This window comes from Rutidosis leptorrhynchoides, chromosome 8 (genome assembly GCF_046630445.1).
Source record: "Rutidosis leptorrhynchoides isolate AG116_Rl617_1_P2 chromosome 8, CSIRO_AGI_Rlap_v1, whole genome shotgun sequence".
Classification (NCBI taxonomy): domain Eukaryota; kingdom Viridiplantae; phylum Streptophyta; class Magnoliopsida; order Asterales; family Asteraceae; genus Rutidosis; species Rutidosis leptorrhynchoides.
In genome coordinates, this window is record NC_092340.1 from 247,219,546 (window position 1) to 247,239,139 (window position 19,594).

The window sequence follows — 19,594 nt, forward strand, 5'->3', positions numbered from 1 at the left end:
GAGTGAATCAAATTGCTATGGTTTCATATTGAACTCTATTTTATGAATCTAAACAGAAAAATTATAGGTTTATAGTCAGAAAAATAAGTTACAAGTCGTTTTTGTAAAGGTAGTCATTTCAGTCGAAAGAACGACGTCTAGATGACCATTTTAGAAAACATACTTCCACTTTGAGTTTAACCATAATTTTTGGATATAGTTTCATGTTCATAATAAAAATCATTTTCTCAGAATAACAACTTTTAAATCAAAGTTTATCATAGTTTTTAATTAACTAACCCAAAACAGCCCGCAGTGTTACTACGACGGCGTAAATCCGGTTTTACGGTGTTTTTCGTGTTTCCAGGTTTTAAATCATTAAGTTAGCATATCATATAGATATAGAACATGTGTTTAGTTGATTTTAAAAGTCAAGTTAGAAGGATTAACTTTTGTTTGCGAACAAGTTTAGAATTAACTAAACTATGTTCTAGTGATTACAAGTTTAAACCTTCGAATAAGATAGCTTTATATGTATGAATCGAATAATGTTATGAACATCATTACTACCTTAAGTTCCTTGGATAAACCTACTGGAAAATAGAAAAATGGATCTAGCTTCAACGGATCCTTGGATGGCTCGAAGTTCTTGAAGCAGAATCATGACACGAAAACAAGTTCAAGTAAGATCATCACTTGAAATAAGATTGTTATAGTTATAGAAATTGAACCAAAGTTTGAATATGATTATTACCTTGTATTAGAATGATAACCTACTGTAAGAAACAAAGATTTCTTGAGGTTGGATGATCACCTTACAAGATTGGAAGTGAGCTAGCAAACTTGAAAGTATTCTTGATTTTATGTAACTAGAACTTGTAGAATATATGAAGAACACTTAGAAGTTGAAGATAGAACTTGAGAGAGATCAATTAGATGAAGAAAATTGAAGAATGAAAGTGTTTGTAGGTGTTTTTGGTCGTTGGTGTATGGATTAGATATAAAGGATATGTAATTTTGTTTTCATGTAAATAAGTCATGAATGATTACTCATATTTTTGTAATTTTATGAGATATTTCATGCTAGTTGCCAAATGATGGTTCCCACATGTGTTAGGTGACTCACATGGGCTGCTAAGAGCTGATCATTGGAGTGTATATACCAATAGTACATACATCTATAAGTTGTGTATTGTACGAGTACGAATACGGGTGCATACGAGTAGAATTGTTGATGAAACTGAACGAGAATGTAATTGTAAGCATTTTTGTTAAGTAGAAGTATTTTGATAAGTGTATTGAAGTCTTTAAAAAGTGTATAAATACATATTAAAACACTACATGTATATACATTTTAACTGAGTCGTTAAGTCATCGTTAGTCGTTACATGTAAGTGTTGTTTTGAAACCTTTAGGTTAACGATCTTGTTAAATGTTGTTAACCCAATGTTTATAATATCAAATGAGATTTTAAATTATTATATTATCATGATATTATCATGTATGAATATCTCTTAATATGATATATATACATTAAATGTCTTTACAACGATAATCGTTACATATATGTCTCGTTTAAAAATCATTAAGTTAGAAGTCTTGTTTTTACATATGTAGTTCATTGTTAATATACTTTATGATATGTTTACTTATCATAATATCATGTTAACTATATATATATATATATATATATATATATATATATATATATATATATATATATATATATATATATATATATATCCATATATATGTCATCATATAGTTTTTACAAGTTTTAACGTTCGTGAATCACCGGTCAACTTGGGTGGTCAATTGTCTATATGAAACATATTTCAATTAATCAAGTCTTAACAAGTTTGATTGCTTAACATGTTGGAAACATTTAATCATGTAAATATCAATCTCAATTAATATATATAAACATGGAAAAGTTCGGGTCACTACAGTACCTACCCGTTAAATAAATTTCGTCCTGAAATTTTAAGTTGTTGAAGGTGTTGACTAATCTTCTGGAAATAGATGCGGGTATTTCTTCTTCATCTGATCTTCATGCTCCCAGGTGAACTCGGGTCCTCTACGAGCATTCCATCGAACCTTAACAATTGGTATCTTGTTTTGCTTAAGTCTTTTAACCTCACGATCCATTATTTCGACGGGTTCTTCGATGAATTGAAGTTTTTCGTTGATTTGGATTTCATCTACCGGAATAGTGAGATCTTTTTTAGCAAAACATTTCTTCAAATTCGAGACGTGGAAAGTGTTATGTACAGCCGCGAGTTGTTGAGGTAACTCAAGTCGGTAAGCTACTGGTCCGACACGATCAATAATCTTGAATGGTCCAATAAACCTTGGATTTAATTTCCCTCGTTTACCAAATTGAACAACGCCTTTCCAAGGTGCAACTTTAAGCATGACCATCTCTCTAATTTCAAATTCGATATCTTTTCTTTTAATGTCAGAGTAGCTCTTTTGTCGACTTTGGGCGGTTTTCAACCGTTGTTGAATTTAGATGATCTTCTCGGTAGTTTCTTGTATAATCTCCGGACCCGTAATCTGTCTATCCCCCACTTCACTCCAACAAATCGGAGAGCTGCACTTTCTACCATAAAGTGCTTCAAACGGCGCCATCTCAATGCTTGAATGGTAGCTGTTGTTGTAGGAAAATTCTGCTAACGGTAGATGTCGATCCCAACTGTTTCCGAAATCAATAACACATGCTCGTAGCATGTCTTCAAGCGTTTGTATCGTCCTTTCGCTCTGCCCATCAGTTTGTGGATGATAGGCAGTACTCATGTCTAGACGAGTTCCTAATGCTTGCTGTAATGTCTGCCAGAATCTTGAAATAAATCTGCCATCCCTATCAGAGATAATAGAGATTGGTATTCCATGTCTGGAGACGACTTCCTTCAAATACAGTGGTGCTAACTTCTCCATCTTGTCATCTTCTCTTATTGGCAGGAAGTGTGCTGATTTGGTGAGACGATCAACTATTACCTAAATAGTATCAAAACCACTTGCAGTCCTTGGCAATTTAGTGATGAAATCCATGGTAATGTTTTCCCATTTCCATTCCGGGATTTCGGGTTGTTGAAGTAGACCTGATGGTTTCTGATGCTCAGCTTTAACCTTAGAACACGTCAAACATTCTCCTACGTATTTAGCAACATCGGCTTTCATACCCGGCCACCAAAAATGTTTCTTGAGATCCTTGTACATCTTCCCCGTTCCAGGATGTATTGAGTATCTGGTTTTATGAGCTTCTCTAAGTACCATTTCTCTCATATCTCCAAATTTTGGTAGCCAAATCCTTTCAGCCCTATACCGGGTTCCGTCTTCCCGAATATTAAGATGCTTCTCCGATCCTTTGGGTATTTCATCCTTTAAATTTCCCACTTTTAAAACTCCTTGTTGCGCCTCCTTTATTTGAGTAGTAAGGTTATTATGAATCATTATATTCATAGATTTTACTCGAATGGGTTCTCTATCCTTCCTGCTCAAGGCATCGGCTACCACATTTGCCTTCCCCGGGTGGTAACGAATCTCAAAGTCGTAATCATTCAATAATTCAATCCACCTAAGCTGCCTCATATTCAGTTGTTTCTGATTAAATATGTGTTGAAGACTTTTGTGGTCGGTATATATAATACTTTTGACCCCATATAAGTAGTGCCTTCAAGTCTTTAATGCAAAAACAACCGCTCCTAATTCCAAATCATGCGTCGTATAATTTTGTTCGTGAATCTTCAATTGTCTAGACGCATAAGCAATCACCTTCGTTCGTTGCATTAATACACAACCGAGACCTTGCTTTGATGCGTCACAATAAATCACAAAATCATCATTCCCTTCAGGCAATGACAATATAGGTGCCGTAGTTAGCTTTTTCTTCAATAACTGAAATGCTTTCTCTTGTTCATCATTCCATTCAAATTTCTTCCCTTTATGCGTTAATGCAGTCAAGGGTTTTACTATTCTGGAAAAGTCTTGGATGAACCTTCTGTAGTAACCAGCTAGTCCTAAAAACTGGCGTATGTGTTTCGGAGTTTTCGGGGTTTCCCACTTTTCAACAGTTTCTATCTTTGCCGGATCCACCTTAATACCTTCTTTGTTCACTATGTGACCGAGGAATTGAACTTCTTCCAACCAAAATGCACACTTTGAAAACTTAGCGTACAATTCTTCCTTCCTCAATACTTCTAACACCTTTCTCAAATGTTCACCGTGTTCTTGGTCATTCTTTGAGTAAATAAGTATGTCATCAATGAAAACAATGACAAACTTGTCAAGGTATGGTCCACACACTCGGTTCATAAGGTCCATGAACACAGCTGGTGCATTAGTTAAACCAAACGGCATGACCATAAACTCGTAATGACCGTAACGTGTTCTGAAAGCAGTCTTTGGAATATCATCTTCTTTCACCCGCATTTGATGATACCCGGAACGTAAGTCAATCTTTGAATAAACAGACGAGCCTTTTAGTTGATTAAATAAGTCGTCGATTCTCAGTAGTGGGTAGCGGTTCTTGATGGTAAGTTTGTTCAACTCTCGGTAGTCGATACACAACCTGAATGTACCATCTTTCTTCTTGACAAACAAAACAGGAGCTCCCCACGGTGATGTGCTTGGCCGAATGAAACCACGCTCTAAAAGTTCTTGTAATTGGCTTTGCAGTTCTTTCATCTCGCTGGGTGCGAGTCTGTAAGGAGCACGAGCTATTAGTGCAGCTCCTGGTACAAGATCTATTTGAAATTCAACGGATCGATGTGGGGGTAATCCCGGTAATTCTTTCGGAAATACATCGGGAAATTCTTTTGCAATGGGAACATCATTGATGCTCTTTTCTTCAGTTTGTACTTTCTCGATGTGTGATAGAACAGCATAGCAACCTTTTCTTATTAGTTTTTGTGCCTTCAAATTACTAATAAGATGTAGCTTCGTGTCGCCCTTTTCTCCGTACACCATTAAGGGTTTTCCTTTTTCTCGTATAATGCGAATTGCATTTTTGTAACAAACGATCTCTGCTTTCACTTCTTTCAACCAGTCCATACCGATTATCACATCAAAACTCCCTAACTCTACTGGTATCAAGTCAATCTTAAATGTTTCGCTAACCAGTTTAATTTCTCGATTCCGACATATATTATCTGCTGAAATTAATTTACCATTTGCTAATTCGAGTAAAAATTTACTATCCAAAGGAGTCAATGGACAACTTAATTTAGCACAAAAATCTCTACTCATATAGCTTCTATCCGCACCCGAATCAAATAAAATGTAAGCAGATTTATTGTCAATAAGAAACGTACCCGTAACAAGCTCCGGGTCTTCCTGTGCCTCTGCCGCATTAATATTGAAAACTCTTCCGCGGCCTTGTCCATTCGTGTTCTCCTGGTTCGGGCAATTTCTAATAATGTGGCCCGGTTTTCCACATTTATAACAAACTACATTGGCATAACTTGCTCCGACACTACTTGCTCTGCCATTACTCGTTCCGACACCATTTGTTCCTTTCGTTCTATTAACCCCTGGTCCGTAGACCTCACACTTCGCCGCGCTATGACCATTTCTTTTACACTTGTTGCAAAATTTGGTGCAGAACCCCGAGTGATACTTTTCACACCTTTGGCATAGCTGCTTCTGATTGTTGTTGTTGTTGCGGTTATTATTGTTGTTGGGATGATTGTTGTAGTTGCTGTTGTTATTGTTGTTGTTGTTGTTGTTGTTGGGCCGTTTGTTGTAGTTGCGATTGATGTTGCGATTGTTGGGATAATTGTTGCGATTATTGTTGTAATTGCTGTTGTTATTGTATTGGTGATTCTTATCACCGTTTTCCTCCCACTTTCTTTTGACTTGCTTCACATTGGCCTCTTCAGCAGTCTGTTCTTTAATTCTTTCTTCAATCTGGTTCACTAGTTTGTGAGCCATTCTACATGCCTGTTGTATGGAGGCGGGCTCGTGTGAACTTATATCTTCTTGGATTCTTTCCGGTAATCCTTTCACAAACGCGTCGATCTTCTCTTCCTCATCTTCGAATGCTCCCGGACACAATAGGCACAATTCTGTGAATCGTCTTTTGTACGTGGTAATATCAAATCCTTGGGTTCGTAACCCTCTAAGTTCTGTCTTGAGCTTATTGACCTCGGTTCTGGGACGGTACTTCTCGTTCATCAAGTGCTTGAATGCTGACCACGGTAGTGCGTACGCATCGTGTAACGACCCGGAAATTTCCGACCAAATTTAAACCTTAAACTCTATATGTTTCCGACACGATAAGCAAAAACCTTAATGTTGATTCTAGAAAGTTTGAAATCTATATTTGGATAATTAATTACCCTTTGACTATGCATGACGATTCACGAACATTTATGTGATATAATATATTGGCAATTGAAAACGATAACAAAATATGTGATATAACATGAATAAAATTTGATAAGTATAAGCTATATTATTATTATTATTATTATAAATATCATTAATAATATTAATATCCTTATAACTAATAATATTTTAAGTATTATTGATAATATTATAAGTAGTGTTATGTTAACAATATTGTTATTATCATTGTTAATATCATCATAACCAATAATAAATTTTAAATAGTTATTATGATTATCAATAATATTATTATTAGATATTATTATTATTAAGAATTATTATTACTACCTTTATCATTAAAAGTTATAACTTTTATCATTACTAATATTATTATTATCATAACGATTATTAGAATCATCAATATAATTATTAGTATTAATGATACTATTGTCATTGTTAATAACTCTATTATTATTAACGTTAGTATTTGTATTATTATTAATATTATCAATATTAACAATATAATTATTAATGTTATTATTACCATTAAAAGAAAATATTAACATATCTATACTTGTAATAGGCATGATTTACGAATTTCATACATATAAACAGATATATATATACACACAGGTTTATATAAATACACATATATATATATATAAAATACAATTATATATATAATTATATAAAAACATATACAAGTATTTAGATACATAAATACTGTTATATACAAAATTAATTACAAATAAATTGTATATTCTATTACAAATCGTTATTCAGACCTCAGGAACTGTCGATCAGATTATACAGCTTGATCCCAATTGTTAATTACAGCTATATATATATATATATATATATATATATATATATATATATATATATATATATATATATATATATATATATAGATACACATATAAATTCTAGATATATACAGTTTTTAAAAAAAAAAAAATATTTAATATATAACAGGAAATTCCTAGTTAATTGCGTATCATTATCCATCTGTTGTAATTTGATTCAGTGATAGAATCCGTAGCAATCACGAACCCAAACAATAAGAAGAATCCAAAAACCTGTTCCTAATCCCTTTCACCTTTTATATTTTCTATATTTTTTTTTGTATATCTGTCGACCACCTAAGGCCAAAGGACAATCGAGTTTAACAGTGCTTTGACAATATAAATTAACTGATAGTACCATTATCAATTTCCAAACTCCATCAACCGTTCTCTATGGAAAGTTAATCAAGAAAACCAGTGTTGTGTTACTACCCCTGTTCTTAAATGGGTTTTATCAAAAACTTCAATTTCGAATTAACTTTTAAAACTATAAACGCATAAGGGATCCAATTCATGTTTTGATTCTATCTACAAAGTTTTAGAAGCCAATTCCTTATGTTAAGCTCTAATTTTTGAAGTCAAATAAAATTTCTAAAAGTCAAGACATTTGTTCTTCGCGAAATTAGAAACTGTCTTGATAGTTCTGTTAAATTTGATTGCTCATATAGTTTCAAGGAGTCATTTTCAATATAATTCATGTTTTGATCAAAAGCTGAAACAGTCTAAATCGATGAATCACCATTTGAGTTTATAAATGAGTTCGACGGGTCTGTTTCAAAGTTTTTTTTTATTTTTTTTTTTATTTTTTTTATTCTGTTTTAATTAAACAATTCAATCACTTATGGTTTCTGTTTCAAGTTGGATTTTAAAAACGAATTTATGGTTGTGGATTGGATGAAAACTATCCCTGGTCGGATTAATCTGTGATGAAGATGAAGAGGAAATAAGGACAGATAGATAGGAGATAAATAAATACGGATTCATATAAATTCAGAGAAACTGGGGACGGTTCAATGGTTAGATAGTGTTTGAATGAACTAGAGGTCTCGGGTTCGAGTCCTGAGAGCGACTTTCTTTTTGCTGTTTTTCTTAAAGGTAGCCTCTTTAATTGTTTTATTTGTTATTATCATTATTAATTATTATTATTATTAATGTTACTACTAATTATTATTAAAATTATAAATATTATTATTATTGTTATTATTATTATTAGTATTAATTATTAATATATGTATCATAACTATTATTAACTGAAAAATTTATATTTTTACAATTATAATTATTAAATATCATTATTTATCATTAATAGAATTATTAACATTATTACCCTATTTAGAAATATTAATTATCATAATTATTATATTTACCACTATTAATATTATTTTGACTGCTATTATTATTAATATACAATTGATATATATACATTAAAATTTTATTTAGTACATATAACACAACAAGATTAATATTTTTATATAACAGAATAAACATAAGAAACATATATATTAGTAATATAAAAAGGATATAATCAATAAATTTATATAAATGTTCGATTACGATTATGTATATTAATAAATATACAAATGATATAGGTTCGTGAATCTGAGGCCAACCTTATACGTGTTCAATGATGTTATATGTATTTTTACTACAAAATACAGTATGGTGAGTATATAGTCCCTTTTAAACTCTAATTATTTTTGGGCTGAGAATACATGCGCTGTTTTTATAAATGATTTACGTTATGGACACAAGTGATTAAAAATGATATTCTGCGGATTGATGTGCTATGTAATTTAGTTATATGTTATAATAGCATGTAAGCGCGAATCCTAAAGATAGATCTATCGGGTTTAACACCCCCATCCAGTAGGCTGCACTAGACATAAGAACTAGTGGGCGGATGTTTAGTACTTCGAGGATTATTTATACACTTGCGAGTGTACATATTCATCTTTGCGAAGATGACTTATTATATTATTGTTAAGGTTGGTTACTGAGGCCTCAACATAAGCAGAATGATTTTATACACTTGCGAGTGTATTATATTTTTATATATGAAATCTTGTGGTCCATAGTTATAACGCTGCTAGCATCAAACCTATATATCTCACCAACTTTATGTTGACATTTTAAAGCATGTTTATTCTCAGGTATGAATTAAGTCTTCTGCTGTGCATTAGCTCATACTAAAGATATTACTTGGAGTCGATCATCGCAATGGAACCAACTGTTGAAGACTCCGTCCGGATGGATTAGTTCGGGTTACTACAGTTGGTATCAGAGCGTTGGTCCTAGCGAACCAGGTCTTTGCATTAGTGTGTCTAACTGATAGTTGTTAGGATGCATTAGCGAGTCTGGACTTCGACCTTAGCTGCATATTATAAATATTGTATATCATTCCTAGTGGAAAAATTTCCTGCTAATCATTCCTAAGTCTAGACATGCCTTACTGCCTTTATTGCATAGATAGTGTATAGACAAATTTATATCTTAGCGTACCTATTACGATAGACTTTGCTTAATATCTTTCGTAAATTTCTCCGTAATTTAAGGGATCCTGGTACTATATATATGTATGCATATTATGCATTGAGAATACCATCCAACTATTATTTGCTGTCACTAAGCTTTTCATACCAAAAATCTTTTCTGTGATCGCGTACGATGGCCTCTACGAATCGACCAAGTTCTTCTGACTCCGAAGATAGCGTGACGGGAGCGCACCAACCGATCAACTACCGTGATTTCTTTAGAAAGTGGGGATGGGTTCGCGAAATACTTACCCTATGGAGAAATGAAGAAGGTACTCCATATCACGAGCCGAACTTACCACCTAACGTCGGAGTGCTCGACCCGCTCACCGGCGAACCTGTTCGCAACACCGTTTATACCCTTTTTGCAAGAATTTTTCGTCTTGAGGCTACCATTAACGGAACTAGAGAAGATATCCGACCTTTACCTCACACTGATAACCAACCAGGGTTAGTAGAAGAAGTTAAAGAACTCCGAGCTCGAGTGTTAACTTTAGAGAGCACGGTACACAATTTGCAAGCACCAGCAGTATCACCAACACCAGTAACATCACCAGCTTCAGCACCAACGGTACCAGTACCACCAATAACCCAAGTTTCAACAATCCATGCCTCACCATCTCATTCTGCACCTCGAGTATAATCATCGTTCTACGAATCATTTTACATCGATTATCTTCGCTCGACATGGCGATTATGTAATTTATAAAGTTTTAGAGATTATGTAATCTAGTATTAACGGTAAATCAAATGAGTTTAATATCTTATTGACTCATTAAATCCATGATTACATCTGAAGAAAATATATATGCAAGTATATTTTCATAAAGATTGTAATTAAAATTCTTTTGTACAAACTGTTAATGGTGAAAATATTTTAACGGGTAGGTAATACCCGAGGAATATTTAGATTTCACATTAATCACCTACACGGTACATTCTTCGACTCTGATTCAACAGTCAGTCACTATCCTACTTGTATCCATAGATATACGTATCCGTTCACCACAGAATCCATTTTCGTTCAATTTCATATTTGGATTTTGACCTATCAGAATCCAACAAGTGGCATAATGAAGAAAACATTGGACAAAATAAAATTTGTTAGAAACAAACGAATTAACTAATTGAAATTTTGTTAAGAATCTACGCTAACTGTTCCAGCTAACTGTTCCTAGCTAACTGATTACATTTTATTTATCGCAATTTAATTATCGCAATTTTATTTATCGTCATTTAATTTCTGTTATTTACTTTACGCATTTAATTTATCGTCATTTAATTTCTGTTATTTATTTTACGCACTTTAAATATCGGGACACGTATGCAAGGTTTCGACTTATCATATTGACCCATCTATATATATATATTGGAACAACCATAGACACTCTATATGTGAAGGTGGGAGTTGGCTATACAGGGTCGGAGTTGATTCCAAAATATATATATACTTTGAGTTGTGATCGACACTGAGACCGGTACACGGGTCACGATACGTATTAATTATGTATATTAAATTATATATGAATATATTGAACTGTTGAACTATTGGACCAATGGACAATCGGATTAATAGAGTGCTAACTAAGAACAAGTAAAATGAATTAAAATATTAATTATAACATATGAAACTAAACTAATCTTCAAGTTTGCCACTTGATTCTATCTTAAACCTCATTCGTATCTTGACGATTACAATTCGCATTCACAACTTTTCATGATTCTTAAAAACACCTCGATCGGAAAGATGAACCAACCGCACTTTATCTACAGAAGAAAAGATTTATGCACCTGAAAAACTTTCGAATCTAAATTCATAGTTTAACACATATCGTGTTGAATCCTTTGCCATTTATTAGCAAAAACAACCCTACAATTTCTTTTCAGGAAGTTAATTTTGTCACAGCTCCACTTCGACTTCTCAGTGAGACTACTCCTATTATAACCTCGATATATATACGTCATTCTTTCGCCGTCGTTACCAGAGAATCTTTTATATCCTATGACATCATCAACAGATATACCAGCAGTTCGTTATCTCTTCAGCGAAATCCGCAATTAGTATTTTGAAAATCTCGTAGAACTTCTCCAGTTATACCTAAAATGTTTATCCCTAAGAAATTCATACTCCGAATGTGAAGTTTCTGAAAAACACCCTGAACTATGAAGTAGTTCTTAAAATGCTGATGAAGCAGCAAAAACTGTAAACGAATTTAGCAGTCAAAAGTTGACGATAAAGTTTATTGTGTTGGTAAAGCTCAGAAAAAGGAGGAGGTTTGGAACTGAAAAACGGATTGAGCAAAGAATGAAGGGGATAAATCACAAAAACTGAATCTGCTTTCAAAGAATCCAAACGATTCAGTACCTGCTGAAACTGTTAGTAAAAAAAAAAAAAAAAAACCCTACTCGATATTCTAAACCTTTCCGGATGATATTCTTCATCATCATCTTATTTTAGATATTATAAGATATCTTCATATCTTCCGTTATACATATTCTCCATATCCCTGGAGATATTTTCACAATTATTCCTATTTGCGATCATGTATCTCTCCGTAATATCTGCGTTATAAAAGAAACTGTGTTAGTTTCTAAATTCTGAAACCTTCGAAATTAAAATATGAATGTTTTGAAGTAGTGTTGGGAACTGATGCATGAATTAGTATAATATAATGAAACTTGATCAACTTCATTATATTACAGTAAGTCATGTTAAGTTTCTAATGAAATGTGATGATTCACAGTACCATCATCATATGCCATGTTACACGGCTCTAACATTCTATCTAATCTCTAAACATATCAAGAAAATATTTCTTGATGATTCGGTCTTTTCCAGGATATTTTGGTAATTTGGCAATCAAAATTGTTCCATTATCATTTCTTTCTTAGAGCATTAGCTATGCTCATTCCAAATTTCATACCTACGAATTCCGGACCATTGCTCGCTTGACCCGAGGACGGGAAGAAGAAATGAAGGGACAAAGCCCCAAAATAGAATTTTGGGGTATAGATCACAACAAATAGGAGAAAATATTAACTATGGATGACAATGATTATAGAAAACAGAAACAGGAGTATTGAAGTGTAAGGGGAGATATTAAACTCAACAACCACCCAGGAATTACAAACCGTGTATATCAATGCCGATAGCAATATAGATACACGGGAAAACTAGAAACACTATCAACGCCGTTATGGAACATAACCGTTATGGCCGTTGATAAGACAGCGTGTTGTAATGTCATCAAAGGGACGAGGGTTACGTAATGTAAAACAGTCCCGTAACAATCTAAAAACCTCATTTCTTACCCCAATTACCGACTCCGTCACTTGTGGGAACGTTTTGTTTAATAGTTGTAGCCCGATGTTCTTGTTCTCACTTTGGTGAGAAGCGAACATTACTAATCCGTAAGCATAACATGCTTCTTTATGTTGCATGTTAGCCGCTTTTTCTAAATCACGAAGTCCAATATTCGGATATATTGAGTCAAAATAATTTCTTAACCCATTGCGTAAAATAGCATTTGGGTTCCCCGCAATATATGCGTCAAAGTAAACACATCGTAACTTATGGATTTCCCAATGTGATATCCCCCATCTTTCGAACGAAAGCCTTTTATAAACCAAGGCATTCTTGGAACGTTCTTCGAATGTCTTACAAACTGATCTCGCCTTAAATAGTTGTGTCGAAGAATTCTGACCGACTCTAGACAAGATTTCATCAATCATGTCTCCGGGTAGGTCTCTTAAAATATTGGGTTGTCTATCCATTTTGTGTTTTTATACTGTAAAATAGACAAGAGTTAGATTCATAAAAAAAAAAATACTTATTAATACAAGCAATTTTTACATATATCATAAAGCATAAGCACACTATATTACATATATTACACCACACGAATACAACTATCTTATTCCGACTCGCTTGTTTCTTCTTCTTCGGTTTTGGTTCGTTTTGCCAAGTTTCTAGGGATATATGATGTTCCCCTAATACTAGCTGTTATTTTCCACAACGGTTTAGAAAAACCTGGTGGTTTAGAGGTTCCTGGGTCATTGTTACAACTTAAGGACTTCGGGGGTTGACGATACATATAAAGTTCATCGGGGTTGGAATTAGATTTCTCTATTTTTATGCCCTTTCCCTTATTATTTTCTTTTGCCTTTTTAAATTCAGTTGGGGTAATTTCTATAACATCATCGGAATTCTCGTAATCCGATTCATCGGAGAATTGGTAATCCTCCCAATATTTTGCTTCCTTGGCGGAAACACCATTGACCATAATTAATCTTGGTCGGTTGGTTGAGGATTTTCTTTTACTTAACCGTTTTATTATTTCCCCCACCGGTTCTATTTCCTCCTCCGGTTCCTCTTCTTCCGGTTCTGATTCTTCTTCCGATTCCGACTCTTCTTCCGGTTCCTCTTCGGGAACTTGTGAATCAGTCCACGAATCATTCCAATTTACATTTGACTCTTCATTATTATTAGGTGAGTCAATGGGACTTGTTCTAGAGGTAGACATCTATCACATAATATCAAACACGTTAAGAGATTAATATATCACATAATATTCACATGTTAAAAATATATAGTTTCCAACAAAATTTGTTAAGCGATCATTTTTCAAGTAAATACGGTCGAAGTCCAGACTCACTAATGCATCCTAACAAACTCGATAAGACACACTAATTCAAAATTCTGGTTCTCTAAGACCAACGCTCGGATACCAACTGAAATGTCCCGTTCTTATTAATTAAAAACGTTCCATATTAATTGATTTCATTGCGAGGTTTTGACCTCTATATGAGACGTTTTTCAAAGACTGCATTCATTTTTAAAACAAACCATAACCTTTATTTCATAGATAAAGGTTTTAAAAAGCTTTACGTAGATTATCAAATAATGATAATCTAAAATATCCTGTTTACACACGACCATTACATAATGGTTTACGATACAAATATGTTACAACAAAATAAGTTTCTTGAATGCAGTTTTTACACAATATCATACAAGCATGGACTCCAAATCTCGTCCTTATTTAAGTATGCGACAGCGGAAGCTCTTAATAATCACCTGAGAATAAACATGCTTTAACGTTAACAAAAATGTTGGTGAGTTATAGGTTTAACCTATATATATAAAATCATAATAATAGACCACAAGATTTCATATTTCAATACACATCCCATACATAGAGATAAAAATCATTCATATGGTGAACACCTGGTAACCGACATTAACAAGATGCATATTTAAGAATATCCCCATCATTCCGGGACACCCTTCGGATATGATATAAATTTCGAAGTACTAAAGCATCCGGTACTTTGGATGAGGTTTGTTAGGCCCAATAGATCTATCTTTAGGATTCGCGTCAATTAGGGTGTCTGTTCCCTAATTCTTAGATTACCAGACTTAATAAAAAGTGGCATATTTGATTTCGATAATTCAACCATAGAATGTAGTTTCACGTACTTGTATCTATTTTGTAAATCATTTATAAAACCTGCATGTATTCTCATCCCAAAAATATTAGATTTTAAAAGTGGGACTATAACTCACCTTCACAGATTTTTACTTCGTCGGGAAGTAAGACTTGGCCACTGGTTGATTCACGAACCTATAACAATATATACATATATATCAAAGTATGTTCAAAATATATTTACAACACTTTTAATATATTTTGATGTTTTAAGTTTATTAAGTCAGCTGTCCTCGTTAGTAACCTACAACTAGTTGTCCACAGTTAGATGTACAGAAATAAATCGATAAATATTATCTTGAATCAATCCACGACCCAGTGTATACGTATCTCAGTATTGATCACAACTCAAACTATATATATTTTGGAATCAACCTCAACCCTATATAGCTAACTCCAACATTCACATATAGAGTGTCTATGGTTGTTCCGAAATATATATAGATGTGTCGACATGATAGGTCGAAACATTGTATACGTGTCTATGGTATCTCAAGATTACATAATATACAATACAAGTTGATTAAGTTATGGTTGGAATAGATTTGTTACCAATTTTTACGTAGCTAAAATGAGAAAAATTATCCAATCTTGTTTTACCCATAACTTCTTCATTTTAAATCCGTTTTGAGTGAATCAAATTGCTATGGTTTCATATTGAACTCTATTTTATGAATCTAAACAGAAAAAGTATAGGTTTATAGTCGGAAAAATAAGTTACAAGTCGTTTTTGTAAAGGTAGTCATTTCAGTCGAAAGAACGACGTCTAGATGACCATTTTAGAAAACATACTTCCACTTTGAGTTTAACCATAATTTTTGGATATAGTTTCATGTTCATAATAAAAATCATTTTCTCAGAATAACAACTTTTAAATCAAAGTTTATCATAGTTTTTAATTAACTAACCCAAAACAGCCCGCAGTGTTACTACGACGGCGTAAATCCGGTTTTACGGTGTTTTTCGTGTTTCCAGGTTTTAAATCATTAAGTTAGCATATCATATAGATATAGAACATGTGTTTAGTTGATTTTAAAAGTCAAGTTAGAAGGATTAACTTTTGTTTGCGAACAAGTTTAGAATTAACTAAACTATGTTCTAGTGATTACAAGTTTAAACCTTCGAATAAGATAGCTTTATATGTATGAATCGAATGATGTTATGAACATCATTACTACCTTAAGTTTCTTGGATAAACCTACTGGAAAATAGAAAAATGGATCTAGCTTCAACGGATCCTTGGATGGCTCGAAGTTCTTGAAGCAGAATCATGACACGAAAACAAGTTCAAGTAAGATCATCACTTGAAATAAGATTGTTATAGTTATAGAAATTGAACCAAAGTTTGAATATGATTATTACCTTGTATTAGAATGATAAACTACTGTAAGAAACAAAGATTTCTTGAGGTTGGATGATCACCTTACAAGATTGGAAGTGAGCTAGCAAACTTGAAAGTATTCTTGATTTTATGTAACTAGAACTTGTAGAATATATGAAGAACACTTAGAACTTGAAGATAGAACTTGAGAGAGATCAATTAGATGAAGAAAATTGAAGAATGAAAGTGTTTGTAGGTGTTTTTAGTCGTTGGTGTATGGATTAGATATAAAGGATATGTAATTTTGTTTTCATGTAAATAAGTCATGAATGATTACTCATATTTTTGTAATTTTATGAGATATTTCATGCTAGTTGCCAAATGATGGTTCCCACATGTGTTAGGTGACTCACATGGGCTGCTAAGAGCTAATCATTAGAGTGTATATACCAATAGTACATACATCTAAAAGTTGTGTATTGTACGAGTACGAATACGGGTGCATACGAGTAGAATTGTTGATGAAACTGAACGAGAATGTAATTGTAAGCATTTTTGTTAAGTAGAAGTATTTTGATAAGTGTATTGAAGTCTTTCAAAAGTGTATAAATACATATTAAAACACTACATGTATATACATTTTAACTGAGTCGTTAAGTCATCGTTAGTCGTTACATGTAAGTGTTGTTTTGAAACCTTTAGGTTAACGATCTTGTTAAATGTTGTTAACCCAATGTTTATAATATCAAATGAGATTTTAAATTATTATATTATCATGATATTATCATGTATGAATATCTCTTAATATGATATATATACATTAAATGTCTTTACAACGATAATCGTTACATATATGTCTCGTTTAAAAATCATTAAGTTAGTAGTCTTGTTTTTACATATGTAGTTCATTGTTAATATACTTTATGATATGTTTACTTATCATAATATCATGTTAACTATATATATATATATATATATATATATATATATATATATATATATATATATATATATATATATATATATATATCCATATATATGTCATCATATAGTTTTTACAAGTTTTAACGTTCGTGAATCACCGGTCAACTTGGGTGGTCAATTGTCTATATGAAACATATTTCAATTAATCAAGTCTTAACAAGTTTGATTGCTTAACATGTTAGAAACATTTAATCATGTAAATATAAATCTCAATTAATATATATAAACATGGAAAAGTTCGGGTCACTACACCTAGCAAGGTTAATAGGTGAAAAAAACCGGGAAGTCTACCTAGTGATACAAATGCTAACCCCCGGAATGAAACAGCTAAAGCTATTACCACAATAAGTGGTACAATACTTAAACCACCTGAAATACCTGTAACTTCTGATGAAGCTATTCCTACTCCACAAGAACCACAACCTGATCAAGATAAGGAAAAAGAACCGGTAGTTGAAAAGGTTAATGAAGATAAGGCTAAACCTTATGTTAAACCATACCAACCACCATTTCCTTACCCGAGTAAAATGAAGAAAGAGAAACTTGAAGCCGAGCAATCCAAATTCTTGGATATGTTTAAACAGATAAATGTAAATCTTCCTTTCATTGATGTGATTTCAGGAATGCCTAGATATGCTAAATTCTTGAAAGATCTAATCTCAAATAGAAAGAAAATGGAAGAACTCTCGGCTGTTACCATGAATGCTAATTGTTCAGCAGTGCTGTTGAATAAGATACCAGAAAAACTATCTGATCCAGGAAGTTTCACAATTCCATGTTTTCTGGGTAGTCTTAGTTCAATAGAAGCATTGGCAGACTTAGGTGCTAGTATAAATCTAATGCCGTATTCACTATACACTAAACTAGACCTTGGAGAATTGAAACCAACCAGAATAAGCATACAACTAGCTGATAGATCAATAAAATATCCTAGAGGGATAATGGAGAACATGCTAGTTAAAGTTGGTACTTTAGTATTTCCAGTAGATTTTGTTGTTTTGGACATGGAAGAAGATTCTCAAGTTCCTCTCATATTAGGAAGACCATTCTTAAACACGGCTAAAGCAATGATAGACGTGTTCGGTAAGAAATTGACCCTAAGTATAGAGGATGAGAGTGTTACCTTTTCAGTTGATAGAGCAATGCAACAACCGTAATCTGCAGATGATACATGTTATTATATTCAAACTATAGATGCACATGCAGAATTATTAGAAGAATTTCCAGAATTACAAGGAACAGGAGAATGTTCTTTAGGAGAAGGTAATGAACCAATTGATGAACCTGAAATGTTAGCTACACTTATAGCTAATGGATATGAACCAACAACAGAAGAAATTCAAATGCTAAAAGAAGAAGACAGATATCGATACAAATCATCGATAGAAGAACCTCCGAAATTAGAGTTAAAGCCACTTCCAAACCATTTGGAATACGCTTATTTACATGGTGAATCTGAATTACCTATAATAATATCGTCTTCTCTTACTGAAAATGAGAAATCACAACTCATTTCTGTGTTGAAAGCTCATAAACCAGCCATTGCATGGAAGATTCATGATATTAAAGGAATAAGTCCTTCGTATTGCACACATAAAATCCTTATGGAAGAAGGTCATAAAACGTATGTGCAACGCCAACGAAAACTAAATCCTAATATGCAAGATGTAGTTAAAAAAGAAATTATTAAACTGCTAGACGCAGGTCTAATTTATCCAATCTCTGATAGTCCATGGGTAAGCCCAGTTCAATGCGTGCCTAAGAAAGGTGGCATGACTGTCATTACAAATGAGAAATATGAGCTTATTCCTACTAGGACTGTAACACGATGGCGTGTATGCATTGATTATAGAAAATTAAATGAAGCCACCAGAAAAGATCACTTTCCCTTACCTTTCATAGATCAAATGTTGGAAAGATTAGCCGGAAATAGTTACTATTGTTTTCTAGATGGATTTTCCGGATATTTTCAAATTCCAATAGCACCCGAGGACCAAGAGAAAACCACATTCACGTGCCCTTATGGTACTTTTGCTTACAAACGCATGCCATTTGGACTTTGCAACGCCCCTGCAACCTTTCAAGGGTGTATGATGGCGATTTTTCATGACATGATAG